We start from the raw sequence: 22261 nt of genomic DNA on the forward strand, positions 1-22261 counted from the left end.
TCTACATGGGGATTATGGGTGAAATATCATGGTTACACATGGAGAGGAACATATTTGACCTGTTTCTGATAGGAATATCGGTATAATTATTTTTATACATGGGGATTATGGGTGGCATATAATGGTTACACATGCCAAGGAACATATTTGACCTGTTTCTGATAGGAATATCGGTATAATTATTTTTATACATGGGTATTATGGATTGAATGTCATGGTTACACATGCCAAGGAACATATTTGACTTGTTACTGCTAGGAATATGGGTATAAATGTTTTTATATAAGGGGATTATGGGCAGAATATCATGGTTACACATGGCAAGGAACATATTTGACTTGTTACTGCTAAGAATATGGGTATAATTATTTTTCTATGTAGGGATTATGGGTGGAATATCATGGTTACACATGTCAATGAACATATTTAACCTGTTTCTGGTAAGAATATGGTTATAATTATTTCTCTACATGGGGATAATGTTGCCCCACTGGGTTTTTGTCGCGTGCCACGAGTACTGCTAATGCTGCTCTGAACATCACCTGTGTGTCCTTGGCGGGAACCGGCGCCTATGTAAGTAATGTCACGCCGTGCCGTTGCTAGGGACGCAGCGTCTTCCCCATGCTCGTTGCCTAGGGCTGTGTCGGCTCAGGATGCGTGCAGTGCTAACGTCATCGCCGCACGCTCCTGATGCCGGCCGGTCTCTTGGCGCCAATCCACCAGGTACTTTAGCGGGCAGCAAGCGATCTGTCACTGCCCAAGTATAGGTGCTACTTCTTGTGCTCCTGGGAGTGACAGATCGTCTGCTGGATTGATACTTTGTTGCTGAAACCTTGCCTGTCTTACTACATGATTTGGTTAACCCCTAAACTGCTGGACTGATACTTTGTTGCTGAAACTCTCCTGTCTTACTACGCTACTTGGTTAACCCCTAAACTGCTGGACTGATACTTTGTTGCTGAAACCTTGCCTGTCTTACTACGCTACTTGGTTAACCACTAAACTGCTGGACTGATACTTTGTTGTTGAAACCTTGCCTGTCTTACTCCTCTACCTGGTTAACCCCTAATCTGCTGGACTGATACTTGTTACTAAACCCTGCCTGTTTCACTACGCTTCTTGGTTACCCCCTAACTTGCTGGACTGACTTCTTGTTGCTGATCCCTGTCTGTCTCACTACGCTACCTGGTTAACTCCTACATTGCTGGACTGTCTTCTTGTTGCTGAACCCTGCCTGTCTCACTACGATACCTGGTTAACACCTGAATTGCTGGCCTGATGTTCTGTTGTCGTATCCTGTCTGCCTTATTTGCCTTGTGCTGTCCAGCCTGTGGTGAGTGCCGCTCTCCTCATTTGCCTGATACTCTCTGTTCTGGGATATTCCCTATCTTTCCGGCTCGACGCCAGGATAACAAGACTACTGGCTGAGTTCGGTCTGATAGAGGAGTATCCCACAAGCCTTACAAGTAACTCCTTTTCATGTAATCTCTGCCCAAGAATAGGTTTACCCGTGTACTCCTGGGTGCTATTGTAGCAACTTGCTAGTGTTCTATAGTGGACTGCCTGCTTGTTACAGAACCCTGTGCCTTGTGACCATTCCTTTGCTTAACCCTTTTGATACTCAGAAAGATTTGATAGCCTGCCTGTTACTGAACCCTGCACTGCCTTGTGACCCATAATTTGCTTAACCCTTTTGGAAACTCAGAAAGATTGAACTGCCTAATCTTAAGGAACCCTGCACTGTCTGGTGAGCATTCCTTTTGCTTTATTTCTTGTGTTTCTCAGGGGCATAGAACTACTTGCTTACTTCTGAGCCCTACTCAGCTCTTTTACCTTCTCCTCATTAACCCTTGCTGCTCATTGTGTTTGCTGTTCCTGTACTACCACATTCTTTTAATCTATTAACTTTAGTTCTGGAATTTTTCCTTATGTTTCCACTTGATGCGAGGATAAGAAGACTACTGGCCAGGATTGGTCTGATAGGAAATATTGCACAAACATAACAGATAATGGGTTAAATAACATGGTTACACATGCCAAGGAACATATTTGAGCTGTTTCTGGTAAGAAAATGGGTATACATACTTTGAACATGGTGATTATGGGTGGTATATCATGGTTACACATGCTGAGGAACATATTTGACCTGTTTATAATAAGAATATGGTTCTATTTTTCTACATGGGGATTATGGGTGGAATACCATGGTTACACATACTAAGTAACATATTTGACATGTAAATATATTTCCTACATGGGGATTATGGGTGCAATATCATGATTACTCATACCAAGGAACACATTTGACATGTTTCTTATAGGAATATGGGTATAATTATTTTTTTATGTGGGGATTATGGGTGAAATATTATGATTACACATGCCAAGGAACATATTTGACCTATTTCTGATACTTCTGGTTACAAGAAGTGCTGGCTACATGTAAACGTTTCTACAAATTCAACACTAGAAATATTTTTAGTTCACAAACTCAACCAGCCATCTAGTTTATATAGGGTCTCAATTTGCAGATACCCTACTTATGATTAAAACATTTTTTAACCTAACTATTTTTAGATGGAGCATGAATCTCAAACATCAATATAGATTATGTCTATACCAAGGCCATAATAACAACAAACACAATAAATGTCTTACAGAAAACAGTCCATTCTTACTGAACAAGTGCATTTTCATATGCTCATGTGTATTGATGTGAAACAGTAGGTTGGACTTCCTTACAAGACAAGCGGATAGCTTCATATATTTAGGGGCCGATTTATGAATGTCCGTCCCATATCGATAAATGCTACCCCCTGCACATTCACGGCCAATCGGCCGCTAGCAGGGGGTGTCAATCATCCCGATCAGATCAGGATGATTTGCTGTCCACCACCTCAGAGGTGGCGGACGAGTTAACGAGCAGCGGTCTTAGGACCACTGCTCCTTAACTCTTGTTTCCAGCGAGCCTGAAAGCTCGTGCAGAAACTGCAGCATACACTGCATGATAAATCGGCCCCTTAGGCTGGAATTGAGAATTTTCATTCATTTTCATGCTAAACTTAACAAAATAAATAATATCTGGTTATTTCCTTGGGAGATCATGAGGGGTAATTTACACATGTAAACTATTATTAAATAACTGAGCAGGAAGAGTGTTTTACTTTGTGTCTCCATTAATGGAATTCAATGTCAATAAACATCCAGTTTATCCCAGGCAATTTAAATTCACATTAAGAGCAGTTTATCAGAACTATTTTGTACTTTTTTATTTACATGTTTATTGTTTTGAATAGCTATGTACCAAACATTTTTAAAAGGACAATTTAACATTCTACTAAATAATAATACTAAAATGTGGTGCTATTTTCTTTTGCACTGTAAACAAATTAAATATGTTGTTGGTCTACCCTTCTGCCCTCCACACTTCTGGTGATACCAGTTTCAACACACAACACTTAGGGGTCAATTTATCATTGTGCGGATGGACATGATCCGCTATAGCGAACCATGTCCGCCGCACATAGATAAATGCAGACAGCATTTATCATTGCACCAGCAGGTCTTCTGAACTACTGGTACAATGCTGCCCCCTGCAGATTTGCAAGCAGGGGGTGTCAATCAACCCAATCATATTCAATTGGGTTGATTTCTATCCGCCGCCTCAGAACAGGCGGACAGGTTATGGAGCAGTGGTCTTTAGACGGCTGCAGACCCATAGGATCTGTTTTTCATCATGGTCAGCATCACCAAAGCAGTAACAAGACGAACAAAATGTCCAGTCTTCTGATTTGCAGTAACGGGAGGGGAAAGAACTTGTCCTCCTGTTTGTCCTGTTCTGCTATTTTGACCATTGGTGGGCTGTATTTCTCAATTTTTCCAGCTACAAATGTGTGCTTTGTGGTTTGTTTAGTGGTCAGGTATGAGTAATCAACTTTGCAGAATCTTGCTGTGCATCCACTGTCTAACTTTATTGCTGCCAAAATTCCTCACATATTTGAGACCACTACATATAATGTATGAATTTAGGAGTCATAAGAATTACTTTGTTTCGGGCAATCTAGGTCCAGTCTGCTTCAAGAAACTCAACTGAGGGACAGAGAGTGTGAATGCAATAGAGCTTTTTTTGGACAATAGCACATTATGTGTTATAATCATTGCTTAGTGAGTCCATTATTGTCACTGTTTTAGATTTTAGGTCTGCTACAGCCAAAAACCAGTGCAAACCTCGTCCATATAAAGTTAGGTCACTGTTAGTTGGAAAGAGCATAACATCATAGTTTAAAAGTGATAAGGAATCTGCAAATTTTACAAAGGATACATGTACTCCATTACTAACAGAATGGAAACAATGTAGAGGAATAATAATTGTAACCATATTCGTATCAAAAACAAGTCATATATGTTCCTTGGTATGTGTAACAATGATATTCCACCCATAATCCCCACGCAGAAAAATAATTATACCCCTATTCCTATCACAAACCAGTCAAATATATTCCTTGGTATGTGTAACTATAATATTCCACACATAATCCCCATATATAAAAATATGTATACCCATATTCTTAGCAGCAACAAGTGAAAAATGTTCCTTGGCATGTGTAACCATGATTTTACACCAACAATCCCAATGTAAACAATATTTATACCCATGATTCCTATCAGTAAAAGGTCAAATATGTTCCTTGGCATTTGTAACCATGATATTCCGCACATAATCCCTTTATATAAAAACATTTATACCAATATTCCTATCAGACACAGGTCACATATGTTCCTTGGCATGTGTAACCATGATATTTTACCCATAATCCCCACATAGAAAAATAAGAATACCCATATTCCTATCAGAAACTGGTCAAACATGTTTCTTGGCATGTGTAACCATGATATTCCACCCATAATCCCCATGTAAAAAACATAATTATACCCATACTCCTATCAGAAACCGGTCAAATATGTTCCTTGGAAAGTGTAACCATGATATTCCACCCATAATCCCCATATATAAAAATAATTATGCCCATATTCTTAGTAGTAACAAGTCAAATATGTTCCTCTGCAAGTGTAACCATGATATTCCGCCCATTATCCCTTTACATAAAAATACTTATACCCATATTCCTGTCAGAAACAGGTCAAAAATGTTTCTTGCATTATGTAATCATGATATTCTATCAATAATCTGCATATATAAAAATATTTTTACCCATATTCTTAGCAGTAACCAGTCAAATATGTTCCTTGGCATGTGTAACCATGATATTTTACCCATAATCCCCACATAGAAAAATAAGAATACCCATATTCCTATCAGAAACTGGTCAAACATGTTTCTTGGCATGTGTAACCATGATATTCCACCCATAATCCCCATGTAAAAAACATAATTATACCCAAACTCCTATCAGAAACTGGTCAAATATGTTCCTTGGAAAGTGTAACCATGATATTCCACCCATAATCCCCATATATAAAAATAATTATACCCATATTCTTAGTAGTAACAAGTCAAATATGTTCCTCTGCAAGTGTAACCATGATATTCCACCCATAATCCCCTTATATAAAAATATTTATATCCATATTCCTATCAGAAACAGGTCAAATATGTTTATTGCATTGTATAACCTTGATATTCCATCAATAATCTGCATATATAAAAATATTTTTACCCATATTCTTACCAGTAACAAGTCAAATATGTTCCTTGGCATGTGTAACCATGATATTCCACCCATGATCCCCAAAAAGAAAAATAATTATACCCATATTCTTATAAGAAACCAGTCAAATATGTTCCTTGGCATGTGTAACCATGATGTTCCAGCCAAAATCCCCATGTAGAAAAATAATCATACCCACGTTTCTATCAGAAACAGGTCAAATATGTTCCTTGGCAGGTGTAACCATGATATTCCACACATAATCCCCACATAGAAAAATAATTATACACACATTCCTAACAGAAACTGGTCAATTATGTTCCTTGGCATGTGTAACTATAATATTTCACCCATAAACCCCATATATAAAAATATTTGTACACATATTCTTAGCAGTAATGTGTTATAATCATTGCTTAGTGAGTCCATTATTGTCACTGTTTTAGATTTTAGGTCTGCTACAGCCAAAAACCAGTGCAAACCTCGTCCATATAAAGTTAGGTCACTGTTAGTTGGAAAGAGTATAACATCATAGTTTAAAAGTGATAAGGAATCTGCAAATTTTACAAAGGATACATGTACTCCATTACTAACAGAATGGAAACAATGTAGAGGAATAATAATTGCAACCATATTCGTATCAAAAACAAGTCAAATATATTACTTGGCATGTGTAACCATGATATTCCACATATAATTCCCACGTAGAAAAATAATTATACTCATATTTCCATCAGAAACAGGTCAAATATGGTCCTTGGCAAGTGTAACCATGATATTCCACATGTATACAAATATATATACCCATATTCTTAGTAGTAACAAGTCAAAAATGTTCCTTGCCATGTGTAACCATTATATTCCACCCATAATCCTCATGTATAAAAAATAATTATACCCATATTCATATCAGGAACAGGTCAAATATGTTCCTCTGCATGTGTAAACATGATATTCCACCCATAATCCCCATGTTGAAAAATAATTATACCCATATTCCTATCAGCAACAGGTCAAATGTGTTCCTCTGCATGTGTAACCTTGACATTCCACCCATAATCCCCATGTATAAAAATAAATATAACCATATTCCTATTAGAAACAGGTCAAATATGTTCCTTGGTATGTGTAACAATGATATTCCACCCATAATCCCCACGCAGAAAAGTAATTATACCCCTATTCCTATCACAAACTAGTCAAATATATTCCTTCGCATGTGTAACTATAATATTCCATCCATAATCCCCATATATAAAAATATGTATACCCATATTCTTAGCAGCAACAAGTGAAAAATGTTCCTTAGCATGTGTAACCATGATATTACACCAACAATCCCAATGTAAACAATATTTATACCCATGATTCCTATCAGTAAAAGGTCAAATATGTTCCTTGGCAGGTGTAACCATGATATTCCACACATAATCCTCATGTATAAAAAATAATTATACCCATATTCATATCAGAAACAGGTCAAATATGTTCCTTGGCATGTGTAAGCATGATATTCCACCCATAATCCCCATGTTGAAAAATAATTATACCCATATTCCTATCAGCAACAGGTCAAATGTGTTCCTCTGCATGTGTAACCTTGACATTCCACCCATAATCCCCATGTATAAAAATAAATAAAACCATATTCCTATCAGAAACAGGTCAAATATGTTCCTTGGCATGTGTAATCATGATATTCCACCCATAATCCTCATGTATAAAAAATAATTATACCCATATTCCTATCAGAAACAGGTCAAATATGTTCCTTGGCATGTGTAAACATGATATTCTACCCATAATCCCCATGTTGAAAAATAATTATACCCATATTCCTATCAGCAACAGGTCAAATGTGTTCCTCTGCATGTGTAACCTTGACATTCCACCCATAATCCCCATGTATAAAAATAAATATACCCATATTCCTATCAGAAACAGGTCAAATATGTTCCTTGGCATGTGTAACCATGATATTCCACCCATAATCCTCATGTATAAAAAATAATTATACCCATATTCCTATCAGCAACAGGTCAAATGTGTTCCTCTGCATGTGTAACCTTGACATTCCAGCCATAATCCCCATTTATAAAAATAAAAATAACCATATTCCTATCAGAAACAGGTCACATATGTTCCTTGGCATGTGTAACCATGACATTCCACCCATAATCCCCATGTATAAAAATAAATATAACCATATTCCTAACAGAAACAAATCAAATATGTTCCTTGGCACATGTAACTATAATATTCCACCCATAATCCCCATATATAAAAATATGTATACCCATATTCCGAGCAGTAACAAGACAAATATGTTCCTTGGCATGTGTAACCATGATACTCCACGCATATTCCCCATATATAGAAATATTTATACCCATATTCCTAGCAATAACAAGTCAAATATGTTCCTTAGCATATGTAACCATGATATTCCGCCCATAATCCCAATATATAAAAATATTTATACCCATTTTCCTATCAGAAACAAGTCAAATATGTTCCTTCGCATGTGTAACCATGATATTCCGCCCATAATCCCCTTATATAAAAATATTTATACCCATATTCCTATCAGAAACAAGTCAAATATGTTCCTTGGCATGTGTAAACATGATATTCCACCCATAATCCCCAAGTATAAAAATAATTATAACCATATTCCTATCAGAAACAGGTCAAATGTGTTCCTCTGCAAGTGTAACCATGATATTTCACCCATAATCCCCATGTATAAAAATAATTATAACCATATTCTTAGTAGTAACAAGTCAAATATGTTCCTTGGCATGTGTAACCATGATATTCCGCCGATAATCACCTTAAATACAAATATTTATACCCATGTACCTATCAGAAACAGGTCAAAAATGTTTCTTGGCAGGTGTAACCATGATATTCCACCCATAATTCCTTTATATAAAAATAGTTATACCCATATTCCTATCAGAAACAAGTCAAATATGTTCCTTGGCATGTGTAAACATGATATTCCACCCATAATCCCCAAGTATAAAAATAATTATAACCATATTCCTATCAGAAACTGGTCAAATATGTTCTTTGGTACATGTAACTATAATATTCCATCCATAATCCCCATATATAAAAATGTGCATACCCATATTCCTAGCAGTAACAAATTAAATATGTTCCTTAGCATGTGTACCCATGATATTCTGCCCATAATCCCCTTATATAAAAATATTTATACCCATATTCCTAGCAGTAACAAATCAAATATGTTCCTTGGCATGTGTTCCCAATTATATTCTGCCCATAATCCCCTTATATAAAAATGTATACCTATATTCCTAGCAGTAACAAGTCAAATATGTTCCTTGGCATGTGTAACCATGACATTCCGCCCATAATCCCCTTATATAAAAATATTTATACCCATATTCCTATCAGAAACAGGTTAAATATAATCCATGGCATGTGTAACCATGATATTCCACCCATAATCCCCATGTAGAAAAATAATTATACCCATATTCCTATCAGAGACAGGTCAAATATGTTCCTTGGCATGTGTAACCATGATATTCCACCCATAATCCACAAGTAGAAAAATAATTAAAACCATATTCCTATCAGAAACAGGTCAAATGTGTTCCTCAGCAAGTGTAACCATGATATTTCACCCATAACCCCATGTATAAAAATAATTAGAACCATATTCCTATCAGAAACAGGTCAAATGTGTTTCTCTGCATTTGTAACCATGATATTTCACCAATAATCCCCATGTATAAAAATTTAGAACCATATTCCTATCAGAAACAGGTCAAATGTGTTCATCTGCAAATGTAACCTTGATATTTCCCCCATAATCCCCATGTATAAAAATAATTAGAACCATATTCCTATCAGAAACAGGTCAAATGTGTTCCTCTGCAAGTGTAATCTTGCTATTTCACCCATAATCCCCATGTATAAAAATATTTAGAACCATATTTCTATCATAAACAGGTCAAATGTGTTCCTCTGCATGTGTAACCATGATATTTCACCCATAATCCTCATGTATAACAATAATTATAACCAAATTCCTATCAGAAAAAGGTCAAATGTGTTCCTCGGCATGTGTAACCATGATATTTCACCCATAATCCCCATGTAGAAAAAGAATTATAACCATATTCCTATCAGAATGAGGTCAAATGTGTTCCTCTGCAAGTGGAACCATGATATTTCACCCATAATCCCCATGTATGAAAAATAATTATAACCATATTCCTATCAGAAACAGGTTAAATGTGTCCCTCTGCATGTGTAACCATGATATTTCACCCATAATCCCCATGTATAAAAATAATTATATCCATATTCCTATCAGAAACTGGTCAAAGGTGTTCCTCTGCATGTGTAACCATGATATTTCACCCATAATCCCCATGCATAAAAATAATTAGAACCATATTACTATAAGAAACAGGTCAAATGTGTTCTTCTGCATGTGTAACCATGATATTTCACCCATAATCCCCATGTATAAAAATAATTATATCCATATTCCTATCAGAAACAGATCAAATGTGTTCCTCTGCAAGTGTAACCATTATATTTGACCCATAATCCCCATGTAGAAATATAATTTGAACCATATTCCTATCAGAAACAGGTCAAATGTGTTCCTCTGCATGTTTAACCATGATATTTCACCCATAATCCCCATATATAAAAATAATTAGAACCATATTCCTATCAGAAACAGGTCAAATGTGTTCCTCTGCATGTGTAACCATGATATTTCACCGATTATCCCCATGTATAAAAATAATTATAACCATATTCCTATCAGAAACAGGTCAAATGTGTAACCATGATATTTCACCCATAATCCCCATATATAAAAATAATTAGAACCATATTCCTATTAGAAACAGGTCAAATGTGTTCCTCTGCATGTGTAACCATGATATTTCACCCATAATCCCCATGTATAAAAATAATTATATCCATATTCCTATCAGAAACAGGTCAAATAGGTCTGCAAGTGTAAACATTATATTTGACCCATAATCCCCATGTAGAAAAATAATTAGAACCATATTCCTATCAGAAACAGGTCAAATGTGTTCCTCTGCATGTGTAACGATTATATTTCACCCATAATCCCCATATATAACAATAATTAGAACCATATTCCTATCAGAAACAGGTCAAATGTGTTCCTCTGCATGTGTAACCATGATATTTTACCCATAATCCCCATATATAACAATAATTAGAACCATATTCCTATCAGAAACAGGTCAAATGTGTTTCTCTGCATGTGTAACCATGATATTTTACCCATAATCCCCATATATAAAAATAATTATAACCATATTCCTATCAGAAACAGGTCAAATGTGTTCCTCTGCATGTGTAACCATGATATTTCAACCATAATCCCTATGTATAAAAATAATTATAACCATATTCCTATCAGAAACCGGTCAAATGTGTTCTTTTGCATGTGTAACCATGATATTTCACCCATAATCCCCATGTAGAAAAATAATTATAACCATATTCCTATCAGAAACAGGTCAAATGTGTTCCTCTGCATATGTAACCATGACATTTCACCCATAATCCCTATGTATAAAAATAATTATAGCCTTATTCCTATTAGAAACAGGTCAAATGTTTTTCTCTGCAAGTGTAACCATGATATTTCAACCATAATCCCCAAGTATAAAAATAATTATATCCATATTCCTATCAGAAAGAGGTCAAATGTGTTCCTCTGCAAGTGTAACCGTGATATTTTACCCATAATCCCCATGTAGAAAAATAATTATAACCATATTCCTATCAGAAACAGGTCAAATGTGTTCCTCTGCAAGTGTAACCATAATATTTCACCCATAATCCCCATGTATAAAAATAATTATAACGATATTCCAGAAACAGGTCAAATGTGTTCCTCTGCAAGTGTAACCATGATATTTTACCCATAATCCCCATGTAGAAAAATAATTATAAACAAATTCCTATCAGAAACAGGTCAAATGTGTTCCTCTGCCAGTGTAACCATTATATTTCACCCATAATCCCCATGTAGAAAAATAATTATAACGATATTCCTGTCAGAAACAGGTCAAACGTGTTCCTCTGCATGTGTAACCATTATATTTCACCCATAATCCCCATGTATAACAATAATTAGAACCATATTCCTATCAGAAACAGGTCAAATGTGTTTCTCTGCATGTGTAACCATGATATTTTACCCATAATCCCCATATATAAAAAATAATTAGAACCATATTCCTATCAGAAACAGGTCAAATGTGTTCCTCTGCATGTGTAACCATGATATTTCACCCATAATCCCCATGTATAAAAATAATTATAACCATATTCCTATCAGAAACCGGTCAAATGTGTTCTTTTGCATGTGTAACCATGATATTTCACCCATAATCCCCATGTATAAAAATAATTATAACCATATTCCTATCAGAAACAGGTCAAATGTGTTCCTCTGCATATGTAACCAAGAAATTTCACCCATAATCCCTATGTATAAAAAAATTATATCCATATTCCTATCAGAAACAGGTCAAATGTTTTCCTCTGCAAGTGTAACCATGATATTTCACCCATAATCCCCATGTATAAAAATAATTAGAACCATATTCCTTTCAGAAACAGGTCAAATGTGTTCCTCTGCAAGTGTAACCATTATATTTTGCCCATAATCCCCATGTATAAAAATAATTAGAACCATATTCCTTTCAGAAACAGGTCAAATGTGTTCCTCTGCATGTGTAACCATTATATTTCGCCCATAATCCCCATGTATAAAAATAATTAGAACCATATTCCTTTCAGAAACAGGTCAAATGTGTTCCTCTGCAAGTGTAACCATGATATTTCACCCATAATCCCCATGTATAACAATAATTAGAACCATATTCCTATCAGAAACAGGTCAAATGTGTTTCTCTGCATGTGTAACCATGATATTTCACCCATAATCCCCATGTATAACAATAATTAGAACCATATTCCTATCAGAAACAGGTCAAATGTGTTCCTCTGCATGTGTAACCATGATATTTCACCCATAATCCCCATGTATAAAAATAAATATATCCATATTCCTATCAGAAACAGGTCAAACAGGTCTGCAAGTGTAAACTTTATATTTGACCCATAATCCCCATGTAGAAAAATAATTATAACCATATTCCTATCAGAAACCGGTCAACTGTGTTCTTTTGCATGTGTAACCATGATATTTCACCCATAATCCCCATGTAGAAAAATAATTATAAGCATATTCCTATCAGAAACAGGTTAAATGTGTTCCTCTGCATATGTAACCATGAAATTTCACCCATAATCCCTATGTATAAAAATAATTATATCCATATTCCTATCAGAAACTGGTCAAATGTTTTCCTCTGCAAGTGTAACCATGATATTTCACCCATAATCCCCATGTTTAAAATAATTATATCCATATTCCTATAAGAAACAGGTCAAATGTGTTCCTCTGCAAGTGTAACCATGATATTTACCCATAATCCCCATGTAGAAAAATAATTATAACCATATTCCTATCAGAAACAGGTCAAATGTGTTCCTCTGCAAGTGTAACCATTATATTTCACCCATAATCCCCATGTAAAAAAATAATTATAACGATATTCCTGTCAGAAACAGGTCAAATGTGTTCCTCTGCATGTGTAACCATTATATTTCACCCATAATCCTCATGTATAACAATAATTAGAACCATATTCCTATCAGAAACAGGTCAAATGTGTTTCTCTGCATGTGTAACCATGATATTTTACCCCTAATCCCCATATATAAAAATAATTAGAACCATATTCCTATCAGAAACAGGTCAAATGTGTTCCTCTGCATGTGTAACCATTATATTTCACCCATAATCACTATGTATTAAAATAATTATAACCATATTCCTATCAGAAACCGGTCAAATGTGTTCCTCTGCAAGTGTAACCATGATATTTTACCCATAATCCCCATGTAGAAAAATAATTATAACCATATTCCTATCAGAAACAGGTCAAATGTGTTCCTCTGCAAGTGTAACCATTATATTTCACCCATAATCCCCATGTAGAAAAATAATTATAACGATATTCCTGTCAGAAACAGGTCAAATGTATTCCTCTGCATGTGTAACCATTATATTTCACCCATAATCCCCATGTATAACAATAATTAGAACCATATTCCTATCACAAACAGGTCAAATGTGTTTCTCTGCATGTGTAACCATGATATTTTACCCATAATCCCCATATATAAAAATAATTAGAACCATATTGCTATCAGAAACAGGTAAAATGTGCTCCTCTGCAAGTGTAACCATGATATTTCGCCCAGAATCCCCATGTATTAAAATAATTAGAACCATATTCCTTTCAGAAACAGGTCAAATGTATTCCTCTGCAAGTGTAACCATTATATTTCGCCCATAATCCCCATGTATAAAAATAATTATATCCATATTCCTATCAGAAACAGGTCAAATGTGTTCCTCTGCAAGTGTAACCATTATATTTCACCCATAATCCCCATGTATAAAAATAATTAGAACCATATTCCTTTCAGAAACAGGTCAAATGTGTTCCTCTGCAAGTGTAACCATGATATTTCACCCATAATCCCCATGTATAACAATAATTAGAACCATATTCCTATCAGAAACAGGTCAAATGTGTTTCTCTGCATGTGTAACCATGATATTTCACCCATAATCCCCATGTATAACAATAATTAGAACCATATTCCTATCAGAAACAGGTCAAATGTTTTCCTCTGCATGTGTAACCATGATATTTCACCCATAATCCCCATGTATAAAAATTATTATAACCATATTCCTATCAGAAACCGGTCAAATGTGTTTTTTTGCATGTTTAACCATGATATTTCACCCATAATCCCCATGTAGAAAAATAGTTACAACCATATTCTTATAAGTAATTAAAATTTTCCTTGGCATGTGTAACCCATAATCGCCATGTTTAAAACATCTATTCACAGGTTCCTATCAAAACAGGTAAAAGGTGTTGCTTTGCACATGCATGTACTATATTAAATTAGTAATGTAGTCCTACAAAAGTATTTTTCTATTATATTATTTAATGTGATTCCATTATACAACTGTATATATGTCAGCAAGTGAATAGTTAAACATTTGCACCTTCTGTTTGCAACTTAGTATCAAGCAGTGCAGAAAAGAACAACATATTTTGAGTTACAGCAGAGTCATTACCATGAATGTGTGTAAAAAGTATAATGACATCTAGTGATAGTGTTTAGTATTGCAGCCAATCATCCCATCATCCCATCATCCCAATATGCAGTTTAGTATGTCCCTACTCACAAGCCCTAGTACCCACAATCCAATCCTCACGCAGCCTAGACAACAAAAATACTGTAGAAGATGCAGTGGTCCTTTAAACCATCTAAAGCAAGCAGCCTAATCTTATTGATTTACTAACAAGTTTTCCACATCCCAGTAACAAATAGATAACACTGAAATGTACATCTGAGTGTACTGAGAAACTGCTAAACCACAATTTACTTCACTTCAAATCCATTTATGCTGCATATAATACTTAGTAAAATAATAAACTTATTTTTCTGAATCCACTATGCATGTGATATAATAATAAAAATACATTTTACCCTATTATATGACAGCTTCAATACTGAACTCCTTGATTGCCAAAGTGGGCTGCTAAATAGTCCGTTGGTTTTCTTTCTAGAAGCAACCTAGTTACCTACGAAACTAAACACACATCTTACTATTTATAAACTATATGGAATGTAACTGTCATTTACCTCTGAACTTGCCCTCATGTGTGTAATAGTTGTAGGAGTTACTCAACAATAAAAACAGGGCAATCACCATTTAAAACATAAAGTAAATATAACAGGTAAAGATCACAGCAAAACACATTGACAGCTCAACCTACCTTGTCTGTGCCCTCGCGCGAGATGCCTATTATATTGCACGTTCAATTGCAAATTCAATCTCAGTAACCTCGCTCACAAAGCACCGCCCCCTCGTCGTGTCTGTGGGTATAGGCCTGATTGCAAGGCCTCACGCTGTAACCTAGCAACCCTCTACACCAGGCGCTTTCAGCGGACGGTACCATTCCAAATGTATGCATTATCTCAGCAACTCCCTTTCAAATAAATGGTGGTACCGCCCGAGAAAGAATCTTAATAAAATGAGTGTGCAGTGTGCACTGCAGCGGATAAATTTCCATTTCCAATTCTAATTCCAAGGACCGTACATAGCAAATAATTATAGGCAAAATTAAACATTGGCACGGAAAATGCATGAAGAATAGAAGGATTTTAAACTGAGATTTATACTTTACTAAAGTGTCCTTGTTGACATTTTTATAGTTTGTGCTTGACAGTATTCAAATAAATATCCAATACCAACGAATTTCATTTATTTTTAAATCATTTTGAGGTTAACAAAAGCATATACAAAGTACAAAGATACGAACTTAAGAAGTTGCAGATACCGTTTATATTCCACAACACTACACGTCCTCCTCCTGTATAGCCTCACCTGCTCCCTTTATGTCCGCTAGGGTTGAAAAGGTGTTCGGTATTTACTGGGACAGTCCAGTTGGAGTAGTATATTTTCTTTTTCGCGATCTTGTTCGTATTACAAGTTCCAAAAAAACTAATTTTGCGCTAGTGGTAAACCAAATAGAGCAAAAATCCTATTTTACGTTAGAAAAAAACTAACACCCGAGATCCTGCAAACACCATTGCATTTTCACATTCCAAATAGAAGTCAAGGGAGAAAAAAAAATATTGGAAAAAAACACCCATTGTGCAACCAACATAGCATATTCGCATTAGCAAATGTGAGATATTTACAGTGAATACATAGTTAAAATCTTTATTAAATATGAATATTGCATATACAGGTGGCCCTCGTTTTACAACGGTTCAATTTACACCGTTTCAGAATAACAACCTTTTTTTCCAGTCATGTGATTGCTATTGAAAAGCATTGAGAAGCAGTGCATTTATTAAAATAGCCAGTAGGTGGAGCTGTCCGCTTGTGTTGCAGCAAAGCCAAGCAAGCTGAAATGAATCAGTTTAACCAGACCTGAGCTATCGAGCAGATTTCAAAGGAACAAGATCTTCCTGTCTATAAATCAGTCCTGATTGGAATGCATAGAAAGAACTGTGTTGTGTGATTATTTTATTAGGTTTATAATGCTGTTTAGCAAGGTGTTACTTATGACAATTTTTTAGAGGGGCCTGGAACCTATCTCCCTCACTTCCCATTGACTAACATTATAAACTGGGTTTCAATTTACAACGGTTTCGATTTACAACCATTCCTTCTGGAACCTAACCCCGGCGTAAACTGAGGGCTACCTGTATATGTTTTTACATCTTTTCATCTACTTAAAGGGACATGAAACCAAAAATGTTTCTTTCATGATTCAGATAGAGAATACAATTTTAAACAACTTTCCAATTTACTTCTATTACTTAATTTGCTTTCTTCTCTTGTTATCCTTTGCTGAAAGGCTTATCTAGGCAAGCTCAGGGGCCCGATCCGATATGCAGCGTCACCCGCAAAAGCCGGCGACGCCAGATTTTGCGCTGTTTTGGTATCACATATACGGCGTAGCATGCAAGTTACCGCGTCGTAAGTCGGTATCCAATATCCAGCGCAAGGCCTTATGTGGCGAAAATGGAGAAATCTTACTCCATTTTCCCCTCGCCATAAAATGCAGCCGTAGCAGGCCTTGCGCTGAGTATGGGAGCACCGTAACTCCCTAATATGCCTGCAAAAAAAAACCTAACACCTAACGCATGCGCAATGTCTATCTACCTGTCAACCGCAATCCCCCACTGCAATAACTAATAAAGTGTATTAACCCCTAAATCGCCATAGCCCACACCGCAATATACCTATTCTATTATTAACCCCTAAACCGCCATAGCCCACATAGCCTATTAAATCTATTAACCCCTATTCTGCCGCCGCCAACGTCGCCGCCACTATATCAAAGTTATTAACCCCTAAACCTAAGTCTAACCCTAACACCCCCCTAACTTAATTATTATTTAAATAAATCTAAATAATATCACTATTATTAACTAAAGTATTCCTATTTAAAACTAAATACTTACCTATAAAATAAACCCTAAGATAGCTACAATATAATTAATAATTACATTGTAGCTATTTTAGGATTTATTTTTATTTTACAGGCAACTTTGTATTTATTTTAACTAGGTACAATAGCTATTAAATAGTTAATAACTATTTAATAGCTACCTAGTTAAAATAATTACAAAATTACCTGTAAAATAAATCCTAACCTAACTTACAAATACACCTAACACTACACTATCATTCAATTAATTTAATAAATTAACTACAATTAGCTAAAATTAAATACAATTAAATTAAATAAACTATAGTACAACCCCCCCCCCCCACTAAATTACAGGAAAAAAAATTACAAGAAGTTTAAATTAATTACACCTAATCTAAGCCCCCTAATAAAATAAAAAAGCCCCCCAAAATAATAAAATGCCCTACCGTATACTAAACCTGTGCACTGCAGCGGGTAAATTTCCAATTCTAATTCCAACCGTACAAATAATTGTAGGCAAAATTAAACATTGGCACGGAAAATACATGAAGAATAGAAGGATTTTAAACTGAGATTTATACTTTACTAAAGTGTCCTTATTGACATTTTTATAGTTTGTGCTTGACAGTATTCAAATAAATATCCAATACCAACGAATTTCACTTATTTTTAAATCATTTTGAGGTTAACAAAAGCATATACAAAGTACAAAGATACGAACTTAAGAAGTTGCAGTTACCATTTATATTCCACAACACTACACGTTCTCCTCCTGTATGGCCTCACCTGCTCCCTTTATGTCCGCTAGGGTTGAAAAGGTGTTCGGTATTTACTGGGACAGTCCAGTTGGAGTAGTATATTTTCTTTTTCGCGATCTTGTTCGTATTACAAGTTCCACAAAACTAATTTTGCGCTAGTGGTAAACCAAATAGAGCAAAAAACATACCTGATAAATTCATTTCTTTCATATTGGCAAGAGTCCATGAGCTAGTGACATATGGGATCTACAATCCTACCAGGAGGGGCAAAGTTTCCCAAACCTCAAAATGCCTATAAATACACCCCTCACCACACCCACAATTCAGTTTAACGAATAGCCGAGCAGTGGGGTGATAAAGAAAGGAGTAGAAAGCATCAACAAAGGAAATTTGGAAATAATTGTGCTTTATACAAAAAATCATAACCACCATAAAAGGGTGGGCCTCATGGACTCTTGCCAATATGAAAGAAATGAATTTATCAGGTAAGTTCTTACATAAATTATGTTTTCTTTCATGTAATTGGCAAGAGTCCATGAGCTAGTGACATATGGGATATCAATACCCAAGATGTGGAATCTTCCACTCAAGAGTCACTAGAGAGGGAGGGAATAAAAAATAAAAACAGCCATATTTCGCTGAAAAAATTAATCCACAACCCAAAAAAATAATTTTATTTTCATTTTTGAAAGAAAAAAACTTAAATCAAAAAGCAGAAGAATCAAACTGAAACAGCTGCCTGAAGAACTTTTCTACCAAAAACTGCTTCCGAAGAAGCAAATACATCAAAACTGTAGAATTTAGTAAATGTATGCAAAGAAGACCAAGTCGCCGCTTTGCAAATCTGATCAACTGAAGCTTCATTCTTAAAAGCCCACGAAGTGGAGACTGATCTAGTAGAATGAGCTGTAATTCTCTGAGGCGGGGCCTGACCCGACTCCAAATAAGCTTGATGAATCAAAAATTTCAACCAAGAAGCCAAGGAAATAGCAGAAGCCTTCTGACCTTTCCTAGGACCAGAAAATAAAACAAATAGACTGGAAGTCTTACTGAAATCTTTAGTAGCTTCCACATAATATTTCAAAGCTCTTACCACATCCAAAGAATGTAAGGATTTTTCCAAAGAATTCTTAGGATTAGGACATAAGGAAGGGACAACAATTTCTCTACTAATGTTGTTAGAATTCACAACCTTAGGTAAAAATTGAAAAGAAGTCCGCAAAACTGCCTTATCCTGATGAAAAATCAGAAAAGGAGACTCACAAGAAAGAGCAGATAGCTCAGAAACTCTTCTAGCAGAAGAAATAGCCAAAAGGAACAACACTTTCCAGGAAAGTAGTTTAATGTCCAAAGAATGCATAGGCTCAAATGGAGGAGCCTGTAGCCTTCAGAACCAAATTAAGACTCCAAGGAGGAGAAATTGATTTAATGACAGGCTTAAAGGGACAGTTAAGTCCAAAAAAAACTTTCATGTTTCAAATAGGGCATGTAATTTTAAACAACTTTTCAATTTACTTTTATCACCAATTTTGCTTTGTTCTTGTGGTATTCTTAGTTGAAAGCTAGACCTAGGAAGTCTCATATGATAATTTCTAAGCCCTTGAAGGCCGCCTCTAATCACATGCTTTTGTATTTGCTTTTCACAGCAGGGGAGAGTTAGTTCAGGTAAACCCTATAGATAACATTGTGAGCACGCCCGTGTATTGTGGCAGACACTGCACTAATTGGCTAAAATGAAAGTCAAAAGATAATAAATAAAATGTCATGTGATCAGGGGGCTGTCAGAAAATGTATAGATACAAGTTAATCACAGAGGTAAAAAGTTTATTATTATAATTGTGTTGGTTATGCAAAACTGGGGAATGGGTAATAAAGGGATTATCTATCTTTTAAAACAACAAAAATTCTGGTGTTGACTGTCCCTTTAATACTAACTAAAGCCTGTACAAAACAGTAAATATCAGGAAGTATAGCAATCTTTCTGTGAAATAAAACAGAAAGAGCGGAGATTTGTCCTTTCAAGGAACTTGCAGACAAACCCTTATCCAAACCATCCTGAAGGAACTGTAAAATTCTAGGAATTCTAAAAGAATGCCAGGAGAATTTATGAGAAGAACACCATGAAATGTAAGTCTTCCAAACTCTATAATAAATCTTTCTAGAGACAGATTTACGAGCTTGTAACATAGTATTAATCACTGAGTCAGAGAAACCTCTATGACTTAGAGCTAAGCGTTCAATTTCCATACCTTCAAATTTAATGATTTTAGATCCTGATGGAAAAACGGACCTTGAGATAGTAGGTCCGGCCGTAACGGAAGTGGCCAAGGCAGGCAACTGGACATCCGAACCAGATCCGCATACCAAAACCTGTGTGGCCATGCTGGAGCCACCAGCAACACAAAAGACTGTTCCATGATGATTTTGGAGATCACTCTTGGAAGGAGAACTAGAGGCAGGAAGATGTAAGCAGGTTGATAACACCAAGGAAGTGTCAGCGCATCCACTGCTTCTGCCTGAACATCCCTGGACCTGGACAGGTATCTGGGAAGTTTCTTGTTTAGATGAGAGGCCATCAGATCTATCTCTGGAAGCCCCCACATCTGAACAATCTGAGAAAACACATCTGGATGGAGAGACCACTCAGCTGGATGTAAAGTCTGGCAGCTGAGATAATCCGCCACCCAATTGTCTACACCTTGGATATGCACCGCAGAGATTAGACAGGAGCTGGATTCCGCCCAGGCAAGTATCCAAGATACTTCTTTCATAGCTTGGGGACTGTGAGTCCCACCCTGATGATTGACATAAGCCACAGTTGTGATATTGTCTGTCTGAAAACAAATGAATGTTTCTCTCTTTAGCAGAGGCCAGAACTGAAGAGCCCTGAGAATTGCACGGAGTTCTAATATATTTATTGGTAATCTCGCCTCTTGAGATTTCCAAACCCCTTGTGCTGTCAGAGATCCCCAAACAGCTCCCCAACCTGAAAGACTCGCATCTGTTGTGATCACAGTCCAGGTTGGGCAAACAAAAGAAGCCCCTTGAACCAAACGATGGTGATCTATCCACCATGTCAGAGAGTGTCGTACATTGGGATTCAAGGATATTAATTGTGATATCTTTGTATAATCCCTGCACCATTGATTCAACATACAAAGCTGTAGAGGTCTCATGTGAAAACGAGCAAAGGGGATTGCGTCCGATGCTGCAGTCATGAGACCTAAAACTTCCATGCACATAGCCACTGAAGGGAATGACTAAGACTGAAGGAGCCGGCATGCTGCGACCAATTTTAAACGTCTCTTGTCTGTTAGAGACAGAGTCATGGACACTGAATCTATCTGGAAGCCTAAAAAGGTGACCCTTGTCTGAGGAATCAAGAAACCTTTTGGTAAATTGATCCTCCAACCATGTTTCCGAAGAAACAACACTAGTTGATTCATGTGAGATTCTGCAGAATGTAAAGACTGAGCTAGTACCAAGATATCGTCCAAATAAGGAAACACCGCAATACCCTGTTCTCTGATTACAGATAGTAGGGCACCCAGAACCTTTGAAAAGATTCTTGAAGCTGTTGCTAGGCCAAATGGAAGAGCAACAAATTGGTAATGCTTGTCTAGAAAAGAGAATCTCAGAAACTGATAGTGTTCTGAATGAATCGGAATATGAAGGTATGCATCCT

At 36.1% G+C, this 22261-nt stretch overlaps 1 protein-coding gene across 1 annotated transcript in view; it reads right to left on the bottom strand.

The window, feature by feature from the left end:
- WDPCP (WD repeat containing planar cell polarity effector) overlaps positions 1-15759 on the bottom strand; it is a 1247576-nt gene extending 1231817 nt beyond the window's left edge. The window contains exon 1 of the mRNA XM_053712064.1: positions 15647-15759. The gene's annotated coding sequence lies outside the window, so the exon portion shown is untranslated. The remainder of the gene's footprint in view (positions 1-15646) is intronic.
- Positions 15760-22261: the final 6502 nt, after the last annotated feature.

Source organism: Bombina bombina, chromosome 4 (assembly GCF_027579735.1).
Source record: "Bombina bombina isolate aBomBom1 chromosome 4, aBomBom1.pri, whole genome shotgun sequence".
Classification (NCBI taxonomy): Eukaryota; Metazoa; Chordata; class Amphibia; order Anura; family Bombinatoridae; genus Bombina; species Bombina bombina.